At 49.1% G+C, this 15,553-nt stretch overlaps 1 long non-coding RNA gene across 4 annotated transcripts in view; it reads right to left on the bottom strand.

Annotated features, from left to right (window-relative positions):
• The window catches only part of LOC104996505, a 52,518-nt gene that overhangs the window by 15,735 nt on the left and 21,230 nt on the right, over nt 1-15,553 (bottom strand). Inside the window, exon 3 of one of the 4 annotated variants that reach the window (XR_826208.1) lies at nt 11,183-11,292. The exons of the other annotated variants lie outside the window; for them this stretch is intronic. This is a non-coding gene — a long non-coding RNA (uncharacterized LOC104996505). The remainder of the gene's footprint in view (nt 1-11,182; nt 11,293-15,553) is intronic. 4 annotated transcript variants of the gene reach the window in all.

Raw genomic sequence — 15,553 nt, 5'->3', positions numbered from 1 at the left:
GGGGTGGTGGGGAGCCAGAAGCTTGCATTTTCCACCAGCCCCCCTCCCTCCTTGACTCTGATGTGAGTGTTCAAGACCATATTTTCAGAAAAACTGCCCTCCATCCTTTCCAGGGAGTTAGCTTTAGAACCCTCCTTCCTGCAGCTAAGAAGGAAGCCTGGTCTGAACGCACACGTGGCTGAGCAGTGTCCCAAATGGGCCGTAAAGTGGGGGCCAATATATTCCTCTAAAAGTTCCACCTGCAATGCCAGGCAGTATTCCTTTACAAGCCATTGGGGGAGAGGAGCAGACCAATGCCCATGAGAAGCCAGGCATCCCTTAAGGAATTTAAATGGGTCAGGAACTCTTAAAGAATTTAAATGAGCATGAAATAGGTAGAGAGGGTTTTCTGGGCCAATATGCAAGCCGCACAGTAAATAGCTATTTTCAGTGCGGAGTCTGGTTGGCAGATTTGCATATACATGTGATGCCGTGAGTTTCTATTTTTGCCATGTAAATGTGCAGTTTGTAAAGAGAGCCCTGTGCCCCGGTGGAAATGCAGGCTTGGGCTGCTTGGCTGGACCTGGTGTTCTGTGTTCTGACGAGTCCAGGTGAGAGTCGAGAGATGGGCAGAGAAGAGAGAAGGTGTGTGGTGAGGCTTCTGGAGTCCTTGGATAGCTGAGCTCAGCCCTGCAGCCACATCCCCCTGCCCGAAAAACGGAAGTCAAGAATGGAAAAGTCGAACATCCATTGTGCTGTGACACCAGCCTTCGTTGGTTTAAAACAACTTCCCGTCTTTTTTTTTTTTTCCCAAACCCACCACTGATTTGTTATGATTATCACTGACTTTTCTATTATGGTGACCCTTAGGATTATTGTCGGAGTGTAGGTACATGACTGACACACGGGAGCAGAACCAGGAAAGCTCCTGCTCTTCTCCCTAGGTGTGCCTGGCTGCAGAGGACTGGAGTGGGCCCGATGGAGGGTTTCTGACAAGTCTCTCCTGGTGCTGTCGCCGTGGCCTAGCACATGGCTGCCACTCGGGTATTTTGTCATTACCCAGTAGGACCTCTTGGGGGTCACTTTGCAGAGTGAACTTGGCATTTTCCTTTGGATCCTTATCTACTGGGAAGGAGGCCATCTTTTGGTTTTTGCTTGCTGCTGCTGCTGCTGGTAAGTCGCTTCAGTCGTGTCTGACTCTGTGCGACCCCATAGACGGCAGACCACCAGGCTCCCCCATCTCTGGGATTCTCCAGGCAAGAACACTGGAGTGGGTTGCCATTTCCTTCTCTGATGTAATCGCTAAGTCACATCTAACTCTTTGGAGCCCCATGGACCATAGCCCACCAGGCCCCTCTGTCCATGGGATTTCCCAGGCAAGAATACCGGAGTGGGTTGTCATTTCTGTCTCTGGAGTTGCTTGCTGCAAGGATGCCAATTAAGGAAAGATCTTACAGAATGAAGGGAGCTTTGCCCTAGTCCTGAGGAAGGTGGTGGTTGTCAGCGCTGGTTTGCTTACCTTCTGCTCACAGGCTCAGAAACTGCTGAAGAGACAGTGATATTTTGCTAAATCACCACTAATGCTGGCGGTTTCCAGCCTTTGTTTCCCATAAATATCAGGAGACTACCTTCATTTAAAAGAACCTGCGGGACTTCCCTGGTCGTCTAGCGGTTAGGACTCCGTACTCACCACAGGGCGCATAGGTTAGAGCCTCGGTCAGAAACTAAGATCCTGCAAGCCAGACAGAGTGGCCATAAAGGAAAAAAAGAAAGGAAAAGGGAAAACAAGATCCCATGGCTGAGGAACACAGGGAGCATCAAGTGGTCCTAAAAGGACCCTCCCTCCAATACTACTACCTTCGTGCCTTTCTTTCTTATTTTTTGTTTGTTTGGTTTTTGCAAAATATCGTTTCATTTAAATGGAATATGGGCAAAATGGTGCCTCCATCTACTTCCGCGTCCAGGAGATGAGCACTTCTGTCTACGAAGAGGGTCAACCAGCTTGATGAAAATTCAGCTGCGGTCGCCCAAGCTTTCTAAAGGCAGGATGAGTGCCCAAGGCAGAGTGTCTGGAGGTTTGGTGTGGCCTCTGCTGGGTGTGCACACACTTTCATTTTTAGAATATTAGTTCCTTTATCAGGTCTAACCCCGAGTCGGTAATGACTGCTTAGCATTTGGTCACAACACGTGACCATATTTGGCCAATTTTCAGAAACCACCTAAGCCGTAGTGACATAGCTTCAAAGACAAGCAAGACGTTTTCTCAAAAAATTATTTTAAAGCACTTTTATGAAAAAGTTTGTGTTTCCCTTTCTCCTTAATAATTGAAAAAAAAAAGTAACAATGAACTAAGGGAGATGTTTATCAAGCTTTGGGGCTGTCACTTAAGCTTTGGAGGTTTTCTTACAACATAGAGAAGGATGCTTACACCGGAATAAGGACTTTTGCTAGTCTCAGAGAGCTCGTGAAAGGAAATACTGTAAACTTTTGCCAAAGCTGCATCATCTTTGAAATAACTTACTGCGTACTGTGAGGAAATGTCTTGAGTGTCACATATTATGACTTGCTTCCAAGAATTACTATTCATTATCTCGCAAAGCTGTATTTATCCATCCACCCATCGTCTACCTATCCATCCAGCCATTTACCCATTCACCACAGCTGTCATCACTCTGCTGATTGCCAGAGATACAGAGATGTACATGAAACAGTCCCTACTCCCTGCCCTCAAGGAGCTCAGGATCTAGTACAGTAAACCCTTGTCTTGTACCGATCTAAGTTTCTGAGAATCCAAAACTTTGTGCCTTTCTCACCTGTCATTTTCGCTGCTCCGTGAACGTGAATGGACTCACACAGTGTCTCTGCCGAAACTAGTGAGGAAGATGGAATCTTTGAAACAATGGGTGAGCGTGGCTGATAGACCAACGCCCACCCTGAGATCAGCTCTGTGGTTTTCCATCCTTAATCATTCTCAGAAGATAACATGCTGTTTTCATGGGTACAAGAGACTCCCAAAGAAAACTACTGCATGTTATTGCTATTTATGAAACTAACAAAAGTAGAGAAGTCCACTAAAAGTTTTGATGGGAAAAATTATTTAACAAACTGATAGTGAATAATTTGAGATCTTGCCCATGGTGCTTAGTCATCCAGGCGCGTCCGACTCCTTGCGACCCCCTAGACTGCAGCTCACCAGGCTCCTCTGTCCATGGGATACTTCAGGCAAGAATATTGGAGTGGGTTGTCATTTCCACCTCCAGGGGTCTTCCCGGTCCAGGGATTGAACCCAGGTCTCCCGCACTGCAGGCGGATTCTTTACTGTCTAAGCCACCAGCGAAGCCCCAACTTGCACATAAACTCCTCACTAAGATGAAGGACTCAAGGGAATGATTTCATCCTGTTACTACAGGCTTTGGAAAATGCGTGACTTTGGAGCCAGTTACAAATACTTGGTTCTTAGGACCCCAAGTTGCAAGGTTTCTCTGAACTCAAGGGAAGCCCACCCTTTAGCATTTCCATTAATGTTTTTTTCTTTGGGAGGGGGGCATTCGTGCCCAATATTGAACAAGACGGGTGATACATTTCTTGACCTGCTTTTTATTAGCTCACTTAGTAGCGGATAGAATACCAACTCTAGTCATTTCTTTGTGAGTATTGATGAGTCTGTGACAGTTTGAGATTTTTGTACAACCCTAATGCTTTGTGAAAATATCTGTGGTTTCGGCTGTTGTAGAAGTCACAGGTGCTGTGCAAACTCCAGGATTTTGTGACTACCTGTGGAATTGAATGAGTGCTAAATTTCAGCCAGATGTTATTGCAAATAAAGATGTGATTTTTTTTTTTTTTCTTTTCTCTTTCACATTCACAGAAACCAAATTAAGAACCTCTGCACTAGCAGTCGATTTACTCTGGGAATATGTACGTGCCCCCCCTTTGCCTTCCTCATAATATTTGTAATGAGGGCAAAGATGATGGGGAAGTAAGCACAGCACAGCCAAGGGAAAGGGCTTCCCTGGTGGCTCAGACAGTAAAGAATCTGCCTGCAATGAGGGAGACCTGGGTTTGATCCCTGGGTTGGGAAGATCCCCTGGAGGAGGGCATGGCAACCTACCCCACCATTCTTGCCGGAGAATCCCATGGACAGAGGAGCCTGGCGGGCTCCAGTTCATGGGATTGCAAAGAGCTGGATGTGACTGTGTGACTAAGCATGGCACAGCACTCATGCCCAAGTAATCGATGCCCTTTCTGTGGTCATCCCACTTGTGCTGCCTAAGATCTCAAAATTAAAAGAGAAGAAATCCTCCAAGCACTATCGGTTTTGTAACCTCTCCTCCCGAGGGGACACCGAGTGATGTCCTCAAGGTCTGGGCCGCGGCTCTTCATAATAGGGCACTGCTCTGTGTCTCCGCGCCACCTGGAAACCACGGGCCTCCTAGCTTTAGGCACAGACCTCCTGCTTCCCAATTGGCAGTGTTTCCGCCTTCATAAATGCCATTTCTAGAGTTCAGGAGCAGGATCTGTCATCCTTTATTACTGGAGTATCTTTATTCCCAGTATTCCAAGAGGTGACGGTCTCGCCATCATTTTTTTTTTTTTTTTTCATCTCTTTTTACCAGGAGGCCCCAAACACTGGGACCTCCGTTGGTTTATTCTACATGCAAGTGTCCTGGCGTGAAGCCGCAGGTTAGGGTCCTCCGTGTGGTCCTTGCTGTCCACAGACGGAAATGCAGGGCTCTGCGGTGGGTACAGTGGGGGACAGTGCGTGCCTCAGGTGTAAAGGATGGCAGTGGGTTTCCCGACAGCATTTCTTCTGTGAATGCAGCTCTGTGTGCTTAAGATGGGACTTGAATACAAACAACAGCTGTACAGAGTTCTTTCCAAGAACGCAACTAACTGCAGAAGGCCAAGGTTACCTTGAATATTCAGGACTCAGGGCCCTGGGGCTCTCTCTTTTATTTGTCATAACCTCTGACCTCTTTTTAAAATTGTTTAAGATGCTTCTTTAGGTGCATTCGGTCTTAGTTGCGGCACGCGGGTTCTGGTTCCTTGACCAGGGATGGAACTCGGGCCCCCTGCAGTGGGAGCACAGAGTCATAGCCACCGGACCACCGGGGAAGTCCCTCTGACCTCTTGTGTTAAACCACAGATTGTGTTTTCTAACTCCTCAGGGGTCCCTTCTTCTCCCTCCGTTTCTCGTCATTCCTCTTACTTTGGGACCAGCAGCAACGTTTACCTAACAGCCTTCACTCCCTACCCGCGTACCCTTCTCTCCTTTTCTTTCATGCATTTGACTCTTTCTGAGATGCCCAGTTCCCTAGGAGGAGGGTGTGAGAAGGTGGTTCCTGGGAGGAGAGGGAGAGACTGGGTAGGACTGGGGAGCATGTAGGCAGAGACGCGCATTCAGCTGAGGTCTGGGTCTGAGCGGTGCCCCAGGGCAGTCAGCCCAGGACTGCCGCCTGCCCCGAGGACGGGGCTTCACCTCCAGGCTTTTTCAGACACTGAGGCTTCTGATGGCCGATGCCGGGTCTCCGGGGGTGGGGACGGGGCTGAGGGCTGGGAACAGAGAGGGCTCCCTGGGACCGGAGCACATTGTCACGGCATCACTGCTCTCACTCTCTAAATCCTCCGGCTTCTGGTCGTCTCCCGTAAAACTTAGGTGTTGTCTTATGCGCCGCTTGACTCGGGCGAGTTAAGAACCCCCCTTGCTTTTGATTTCAGTCTGCTGAGGTTATTGCATTCCCTACTTCTTTCTTAGCCAGACTCTTCCCCGCTGCACTGCGTGAGTTAAGGGCGTTCCGCGGGCTGCTTCCGGAACCTTCCTGCTATTTCTATCAACTCCGTTCAAAGCTCATTTGTAAGAGAGGGACTTCCTGTTCATTATTTCTGTTTCTGTGCGGCGGGAAGATTTATGTGAAAATTCGTATTCCTGTGCTGTGTTATCACCCATCAATCATCTCATCCTTTCCTGATGGTGCTAACTCTTCTCTCCCTGCCATCTCTGCTTCCGGGGCCATCATTATCCTCACGCCTTGTACAGGGGGCTCCGTCTCTGGCCACATCCCTCCCTTTGTGGTAAGGACTCCCAGGGGCCACTGAGATAGGCCCATCCAGAGACCCCCTCTGGACTGTTTTCTGGGTAGCCAGGAACCTGGGGTTCTTCCTGCTGCCTCTGGGTGCTGTACAGCCTCTTCCCCAGGTCACTGCTCCCGGGAACTGACCGAACCTGGGCTATCCTGGCCGTCAGCAGGGGACAGTATAGACAGAACTGACCATGGGCTGGAGTCTAGACAGGCATACTAGATTGACCAGCGTTCCCCCAAATTCAGGTTCACCTAGAACCCCAGAATGTGACTCCTTATTTGGAAATAATCTATGTAGATCTATACAATGGAATATTACTCAGCCATTAAAAGAATGAAATAATGCCATTTGCAGCAACATGAATGGATCTAGAGATTGTCATACTGAGTGAAGTCAGACAGAGAAGGAGAAATATCATATGACATTGCTTATATGTGGAACCTACAAAGAAAATGATACAAATGAACTTATTTACATAACAGAAGGAGACTCACAGACTTAGAAAATAAATTTATGGCTGCTGGAGGAAAGGGATAGTTAGGGAATTGGGGAAGGTCATGCACACACTGCTATATTCAAAATGGATAACCAAAAAGGACCTATTGTATAGGACAGGGAACTCTGCTCAGTGCCGTGTGGCAGCCTGGGTGGGAGAGGGGTTTGGAGGAGAATGGATACGTGTATATGTAGGGTTGAGTCCCACTGCTGTTCACCTGAAACTGTCACAATATTGTTTATCGGCTATGCCCCAATACAAAATAAAATGTTTAAAGTTTGGGGAAAAAAAGGAATAGTCTATGTAGATATAATTCAGTTCAGTTCAGTCGAGTTTGACTCTTTGCAACCCCACGAACTGCAGTGTGCCAGGCTTCCCTATCCATCACCAACTCCTGGAGCTTACTCAAACTCATGTCCATCGAGTCAGTGATGCCATCCAAGCACCTCATCCTCTGTCGTCCCCTTCTCCTTCCGCCAATGAACACTCAGGACTGATTTTCTTTAGGATGGACTGTTTGGATCTCCTTGCAGTCCAAGGGACTCTCAAGACTCTTCTCTAACACCACAGTTCAAAAGCATCAATTCTTTGGCACTCAGCTTTCTTTATGGTCTAGCTCTTAACATCCATACATGACTACTGGAAAAACCCTAGCTTTGACTGACTATACAGATCTTTGTTGTCAAAGTAATGTCTCTGCTTTTTAATATGCTGTCTAATTTGGTCATAGCTTTTCTTTCAAGAAGCAAGCATCTGTTAATTTCATGGCTGCAGTCACCATCTGCAGTGATTTTGGAACCCAAGAAAAGAAAGTCTGTCACTTTTTCCATTGTTTCCCCATCTATTTGCCATGAAGTAACGAGACCGGATGCCATGATCTTCGTGTTTTGAATGCTGAGTTTTAAGCCAGCTTTTTCACTCTCCTCTTTCACTTTCATCAAGAAGCTCTTTAGTTCCTCTTCACTTCTGCCATAAGGGTGTCATCTGTATACCTGAGGTTATTGACATTTCTCCCGGCAATGTTGATTCCAGCTTGTACTTCACCCAGCCCGACATTTTGGATGATGTACTCTGCATATAAGTTAAATAAGCAGGGTGACAATATACAGCCTTGACGTACTCCTTTTCCTATTTGGAACCAGTCCATTGTTCCACATCCAGTTCTAACTGTTGCTTCCTGACCTGCATACAGGTTTCTCAGGATGCAAGTAAGGTGGTGTGGTATTCCCGTCTCTTTAAGAATTTTCCAAAGTTTGTTGTGATCCACATAGTCAAAGGCTTCAGCATAGTCAGTGAAGCAGAAATAGATGTTTTTCTCAAATTCTCTTGGTTTTTCTATGATCCAAAAGATGTTGGCAATTTCACCTCTGGTTCCTCTGCCTTTTCTAAATCCAGCTTGAACATCTGGAAGTTCTAGGTTCATGTACTGTTGAAGCTTAGCTTGGAGAATTTTGAGCATTACTTTGCTAGCATGTGAGATGTTTGCAATTGTGTGGTAGTTTGAACATTCTTTGGCATTGTCTTTCTTTGGGATTAGAAGAAAATATAATTAGTGAAGTTGAAATGAGGTCCTCCTGGGCTGAAGTGGGCCTAAGTACAGTGACTGGCATCCTTGTAAGAAAGAGACACAGGTGCATGGGGATTCGGTGCCTCATGCCTCCTCGCCTGAGGACAGAGGCAGAGAAGGGATGATGTAGTCACAGCCAGGGCACCGCTGGGCCTGCTGGCGGAGGCCAGGAAGGATTAGCCCCTGGAGCCTGTAGAGGGGGCCTGGCCCCCATGGACACCCTGCTTTCCAGCTTCTGGCCTCCTAAACTTCAGAGAGCAAATTCCTGTTGTTTGAAGCCCCTGAGTTTGTGGTACTCAGTTCCAGCTGCCCTGGGAAACCCACATGATATATATAACCCATGAGGCCCCTGCTGGTGGGAGAAGGAGTCTTAGATGGAACAAGGAGGGTGATCAGCCCCAAGCTGGGGTTCCCTCTGCCTCCAAGTTCAGGTGCAGAATTCCAGGGGAGCAAAAACTTTTGATTGTGAACCAGGCCCTCCAGGTTGTATGAACAGATACTTGTCAAGAGAGGAGGACATTTCTACAGCGTGTTGTGAGTGTGTGCCAAGTCACTTTAGTCGTGTCCGACTCTTTGCCACATCATGGACTGTAGCCCGCCAGGCTCCTCTGTCTATGGGATTCCCCAGGCCAGAACACTGGAATGGGTTGCCAGGTCCTCCTCCAGGGGATCTTCCCAACCCAGGGATTGAACCTGCGTCTCTTACATCTCCTGCTTTGGTAGGTGGGTTCTTTACCACTAGCACCACAGTAGAAACTCAGACTCTTAGCGGTATTCCTGGCCCAGCCCCCACAGATGTTGGGGTAAGCCTGCCCCGGACCTTTCTTCTCCCGGGGTTTCCACAGAGCGAGGTTTGTCCCCAAAGTCTAATTCATGGAGGCACTTCTACTATAGACCCAGTTAAGCATCACGGGCAAGCAGCTTAACCTTTTCTGGATTTTCTGAAATGTCATTTTTTTCCCTTCTTGAGGAGAGCTTAAAAATCACTTCTGGTTAGTAGGGCAACTTATCAGGCTGATGGTCTTCCTGTTTCCGTATTGACGAAGGCCTCACGCCATCAGCAGCAGAGCCGCTCCCCCCTGGAGCCTGTGACGGGGCGGCAGAAACCAGGCCCCAGATCAGCACTTCGAGGGTGCGCCTGTTGCCCCCGGACTGAAGCCCTCACTGATAACACTTTCCAAATCGGGGTGATTCAGATGGGCTTTTTGTGAAGAACAAGCTGGAATTCCCCCCCACCCCAACCCCCACCCCAGATGATCAGTGCTTTGCCAAGGCCTGGAGCGGCAGTAATCTGAATGGCCAGCTTGTTTATGAAGACGAGGAGGAGGAGAAAGAAATGGGAGAGGGGCAGAGGAAGCCACGTAACAGAAATGAAACTCAGCCTTCAAAGCGGGTTCCAGGCCAAGGCAGGAGGGCCGGTGAGCCAGACACTGTGCTCTCAGGCGAGAGACAGGACGTGTCCCTGCCCTCCAGGGGCTCGCGGTCCATCGAGTCCCAGCTGAGCCCCAGTGGGGGCCTGTCCTCAGGTGGTCATCTTTCCTGCACCTGTGACCCGGGGGCCCACCTACAGGGGGCACCTGCATGCCAGCCCCATCTGACCCCACCTTTTCTCCCTGGGTCCCTTATCCCAAAGCCTGCAGCTGCTCAGGGAACAGATCCACGGAGGATGCGGTCGTGGGAGGAGCATGGGACAGGATGGCCCGGGCGCCACCCACCTTCCTGTGTTCCTTCACAGAGCTGTGTCTGTGTTCAGTCGTTCCGTCGTGTCCGACTCTTTGCAACCTCACGCACTGTATGTAGCCCACCAGGCTTGTGTCCATGAGAGTTTCTAGGCAAGAATACTGGAATGGGCAGCCCTCTCCTCCTCCAGGGGCTCTTCCCGACCCAGGGATCAAACCCGCATCTCTTGCATCTCTTGCATTGGCAGGGGGGTTTTTTACCACCACTTGGGAAGCTCCTTCACAGAGGGGAACCCCTTTAAATGTCAGCCCCACTGCCTCCTCGCCCCAGGTTGGGGTTGCCGTGGTTCCCGCTTCCCATAAGAGGGCAGTGAAGCACAGAGAGGCCAGGGTGACACAGCCAGAAATAAATGGAGGGGTGACTGGCATCCACAGGCATCCTTGGGGCCCCCCCCCCCAACCCCATCAGTATTCTGCCCATTTCTACAAGCACAGATGGGGAGGAGTCATCTGACCTGGCTAAGCCACTTGTCCATGTCCATAACATAGGGCGACCTCTCTGGGAGTAGGAGGCGACAACGGAATGATCAAATGTGTTCAGAACGCTCAACCCATTCCTGGGAAAATGGGAAGCATACATCTATTTGGGAGGCGGTCCAGGACCCGAAATTCTGGGTTCTTCCTGCCCTGCTTGCGCAAACAGTCCTTTTGCTGTCCCTTCCCTGACATCCCTTCCCCAGGCGTAGGGCACTTCATCGATTACGTTTTAATAGATGCTTCCAGCAGGCTGGGCCTTCGCCCAGAGATACGGAGCAGGGCGGGGGCCTACTCCAGGTCAGCAGAGAGCTCCACGGGCTCCCTGAGCTCACAGACCACAGATGCCCCGAGTGAGGCTGCCCTTCTGAAACCACGCATCCCTCTCACCCAGGAAACCCTGAAACTGCTGTTCCACAAGCCCATAAACAACTCCTGTGCTTTCAGACACAGGAAAGGGGTGCTTCAAGCAGGCATCTTCCCCCTTAGGGCTTCATTTTAGAGTCAAGGGTCCTCTTCGTTCTGAACACAAGAAAGAAACCCAGAGCTTGGGTGAGAGGATGGCTTGCATTGTTAAGCAAGCTGGAGGATTTGTGGGAGAGACAAAAAAAAATCCTGGAAGGAGATTTGGTGTTTTTTTTTTTCCCTTCTCTGTACCAACCAGGCACAAGGATGTGACTTCCAGAAGGAAGGAGCATGACTTTGATTTTGAGATGTGCAGTTTTTAAGCATGGCATTTATTTTCATTCAGGTAATGGAAGAGGCATGAACGTGCAACAGCAGACAATTGATCCAGAACTAAAGATTCCCTTTCCCTTTGAAAGGTCCCCACTAACCCCTGCCTACCTCTGGCAGTGGGAGCTGTCACCTGGTCCCCAGTTCCCACTGCTGTCTCTGAACCTGGGGTAGATGGGAGTCTGGACATCCCAGCCCAGTCCTGATTTGACTGCTAGGTTCTGTTGGAAGAAGGAAAGAAAAAACTTTTATTCACTTAGTGCAGCGGTTTTCTAACGCTTGCAAATGGAGGAATCTCAGGGTGGGGAGGGCAGTTAAAATGCAAATTTCCAGGCACCAGCCCAGATAGGCTCGAATTCAGTAGTTTTGGGTGGGGTCTGCGTGTGTGCTAAGTTGCTTCAGTCCTGTCCGACTCTGTGACCCCATGGACTATAGCCCACCAGGTGCCTCTGTCCATGGGGATTCTCCAGGCAAGAATACTAGAGTGGGTTGCCATGCCCGCCTCCAAGGGATAGTCTTGACCCAGGGATCGAACCTGGGTCTCCTGCGTCTTCTGCATTGTAGGCGGATTCTTTACTGCTGAGCCATCGGGGAAGCCCTGCATTCTTAAATGCCCCTACCCCATACCCCTCAGCTTTCCTCCACGTGATTCTCAAGTATGGTGTTCTGAGCATCTACTAGAGACCAGATGTTCTACAAGAATGTCTTCTTCTAGCTTCCCAACTATTGATTTCAGGACTTGTATTAATACCCGTAAGGTCTTTTTTTTTTTCTTCTTAATATTTATGTATCTAGCTGTGTCTGGCCTTAGTTATGGCATGTGGCATCTAGTTCCCCAACCAGGGATCAGACCTGGCCCCCCGGCTTTGGGAGTGTGGAGTCTTAGCCACTGACCACCAGGGAAGAACTGACCATCAGTTCTTGTTACAGAACACTTGTCTCTGCTTTTACAGATGGATAAACTGAGGCTCAGGGGGATTAGGTCACTCCCTGCTAGTCACACAGCGAGCAAGCTGTAGGTTGAGCGTTATCTCTTCAATTCCTAAAGCTGCCCACTATTTCATCTCCCTGACAGATAGAGGTGCCTGTTACCTATTAGTATCGATACAACAATAAGTGCTCAGTAAGAGTAGGTACTAGTAGAGTAGATACTAATGGCAGAGGGGTAAATAAGATAATATTAGATTTAACCGTATGAAACTGGTTGACATTCAACCACTAATAATCTACAAAAGCAGCGGTTTCAAAGTGTCAGTTGCTTAGTCTTGTCTGACTCTTTCGACCCCATGGATGGTAGCAGGCCAGGTTCTTCTGTCCTTGGGATTTTTCAGGCAAGAATACTGAAGTGGGTTGCCATTTCCTCCTCCAGGGGATCTTCCTGACCCAGGGATTGAACCCACATCTCCTGTGTCTCCTGCATTGCAGGCGGATTCTTTACCCACTGAGCCATGCCTGTCTAATAATTGTGCAGTGCTGGGTAAAGTGCCTAACATAAAGGAATAAACAGCTAGTATCAGAAGCCGTTGGCGATAGAACCATGTTCCACAAATGATAGGTCAACATCCTACCCTTTGGTGCCGGTGGGTATGACCCTGTTTAGAACAAATCGTCTTTGAAGATGTGGTTTGTTAAGTCAGAATGAGCTCACACTGCATCAGGATGGACCCTCAGTGTGATGACCTTATATGGAGCGAGATCTAGACATACAGACACGCAGAGGGGAGATGACAGGCGAACACAGGAGCAGAAATCGAAGCGATGCACCTACAAGCCAAGGAAAGCCGAGGATTGCCAGTAACCTCAGAAGCTAGAAGACGTAGGACAGGTGACCCCCTAGAGCTTCTGAGGGGCACACGACCCTGCCAACACCCTGCTTTCCGACTAGTGGCCTCCAGAACCGTGCGAGCGTCAGTTCTTGTGTTTTGAGCTGCCTAGTCCATGGTCCTTTGTTACGGCGGCCCTAGGAAATTAACATAGAGGCGTCACCCTTCTCCTCCCCTCACCACCACCATCCCGCTCAGCCCCGCCTTCTAGAGCAGCAGTCCCCCACCGTGTTGGCACCAGGGACCGATTTCGTGGAAGACAACTTTTCCACGGACGGTGGGGAGGGGGAGATGGTTTCGGCATGATCCAAGCACACATTTATTGTGCACTTTATGTCTACTCTTATTGCATCAGCTCCACCTCAGATCATCAGGCATTAGATCCCAGAGGTTGGGGACCCCCGTCTAGAGGACAGGATGGGGGGCAGACGCAGATCCCAGGAGGGTGAGCTCTGACGGGTGCCCATGGGAGTTCCTCCACGTCAGTGGCATCTCACCCGACCCAGATGGGTTTGATTTCCACCCAGATTTATAAAAGCTCCTTTTTATGACACACACACAGTTGTGCTTTCTGATGCTTTCCCAAGCTCCCTCCAGCTTGTGCAATATGGACTTCTCCCAGGGGAAATCTTCAAGAGACAGACAGACGGAAAAATGGTAGCCGCAGAACACTGGGTAAACACGGGCTCCCTTCATAGCCTCCCTTTCCTTGGATGACGAATCTGTGGCGGGGCCCCCGAATCCCAAGGAGGCCCACTTCAAACATGTATTTGGATCAGTCTACAGGGTCAAGGACCTGCTATATAAAAAGTCCCTTAACGTTCACTGTTCAGACAGAAGTCGCCGGCGCACAGATTCCAAGATGGAGTCTGTGGTCCATTTCATATTTATTTTTCAATCAAGGCAAGGTTTCCAGTGACCTTTGTTTCAGTTTTTGGACAGAAGAGCTACGTGGTCATGGTTCCCCTCTTCGTCTCACCAAAAATGGAAATGCAGAGTCGTGATGCTCTAAATTCTGCCCATTTCATGATCACATTTTCCCAGAAGAAAAGGAGAAACAGAAGCCATGATGGACAGTGGGACAGAAAGTTTAAAATTTGAATTGTCCAAGACAAACTCTCGGGACTCAGTCTCTGCGTTTGGATCCCATCTCACTGAATCTGAGTTTGGGGGAGTCGCTTCACCTGCCTGTATCTCAGTATACTTGTCTTTATGAAGCCAGCGCTATTTTATCGCTCAAATTTTAGAGTCGTGAGAATTCAGTAAATGATGAACAAAATTTTTGTAGGGTGACAAGTCATGCAAATTCTCAATTAACTATTACTGTTACTTCTTTATCTCTAGAGAGGAAGGTCTTTACTTTGCCCCTTCTCTGTGTCAGAAATTTGTGAACTTGCTACCTGCTATCGTAGGCATCTTTTTGCATCTCAGGGAATTTAAGCAACATATCCAGAGTCACAGAGCTGCTCACCTCCTCAGCTGAAAATTAAACGTGGCTGAATTTAACTTGAATCTCAGTTAAACTTGAATGTAAACCTGGATGTACCCCTAAGTCATTCCTTCCTCTATACTATGTTAGATTGTTCAGAATACTTTCACTCAAAATGGAATTCCCCTCAAACACGACCTTAACCCTTGGCATTGAGCCTTGGTGTAGCCTTCTGACTGCCTTGATGTAGCAGAAAGGAGTTCAGTTCAGTCATTCAGTCGTGTCTGACTCTTCGCGACCCCCGTGGGCTGCCGCACGCCAGGCCTCCCTGTCTATCACCAACTCCCAGGGTTTATTCAAACTCATGTCCATTGAGTCAGTGAGGCCATCCAAACATCTCATCCTCAGTCGTCCCCTTCTCCTCCCGCCTTCAATCTTTCCCAGCATCAGGGTCTTTTCCAATGAATCAGTTCTTTGCATCAGGTGGCCAAAGTGTTAGAGTTTCAGCTGCAGCATCAGGCCTTCCAATGAATAATCAGGACTGATTTCCTTTAAGATCTCCTTGCAGTCCAAGGGACTCTCAAGAGTCTTCTCCAACACCACAGTTCAAAAGCATTAACAAAGGGACAAAATCCAAGTTTGGGCCTCTGATCTGGCTTTGGCAGAGGTCAGGCAATCAAAGCCAGCTGTCAGGAGCTGGTAAAAGAAAACCAAGGCCAAAGGACCTGGGGATGCAGGGGAGCATCCTCGACACAGAGGAAGGGACTGGGTCAGAGTGGAGAGCGGCCAGCCAAGAAGACAGGACAGCGGTGACAAGACAGTCAGCACCCTATCCTTGATGTTAAAGGAACCTGGTTGAGGGAAGATGGAAGGATGCAGACAAATGAATGAAGCAAGAGTGGCTCTAATCCAGAGCATTGGCTCTCCATGGCTTTGAGGTCTTCCCTGGTGGCCATACCCCTTCCTAGGTCCCCAACCCCAAGGAGTTCAGAGATGGGTGCGGCCGCTGGGTCTCGAATGAAAGCTGCCCTACTTGGGGCCCGTGTGGGGCGATGCTGTGGTCAGGTTCTCAGCGCAGCGTATCAGCCCACATAGATGAAATCTCCCGCGGCCCCATTGCTGATGCATTTGCCCAGGGGAGCCGCACGCATGAGGCCTGGGGGGAGGGTGGCCCAGAGCCAGGCTGTGCCCCACCCCCACACCGAGTCTGTTACTCCTGGGCCCGGACTA

This window comes from Bison bison, unplaced genomic scaffold, assembly GCF_000754665.1.
Source record: "Bison bison bison isolate TAMUID 2011002044 unplaced genomic scaffold, Bison_UMD1.0 scf7180017864295, whole genome shotgun sequence".
Taxonomy (NCBI): domain Eukaryota; kingdom Metazoa; phylum Chordata; class Mammalia; order Artiodactyla; family Bovidae; genus Bison; species Bison bison.
Note: the sequence above shows the minus strand (reverse complement) of the source record. Positions and strands in the feature narration are given on the sequence as shown.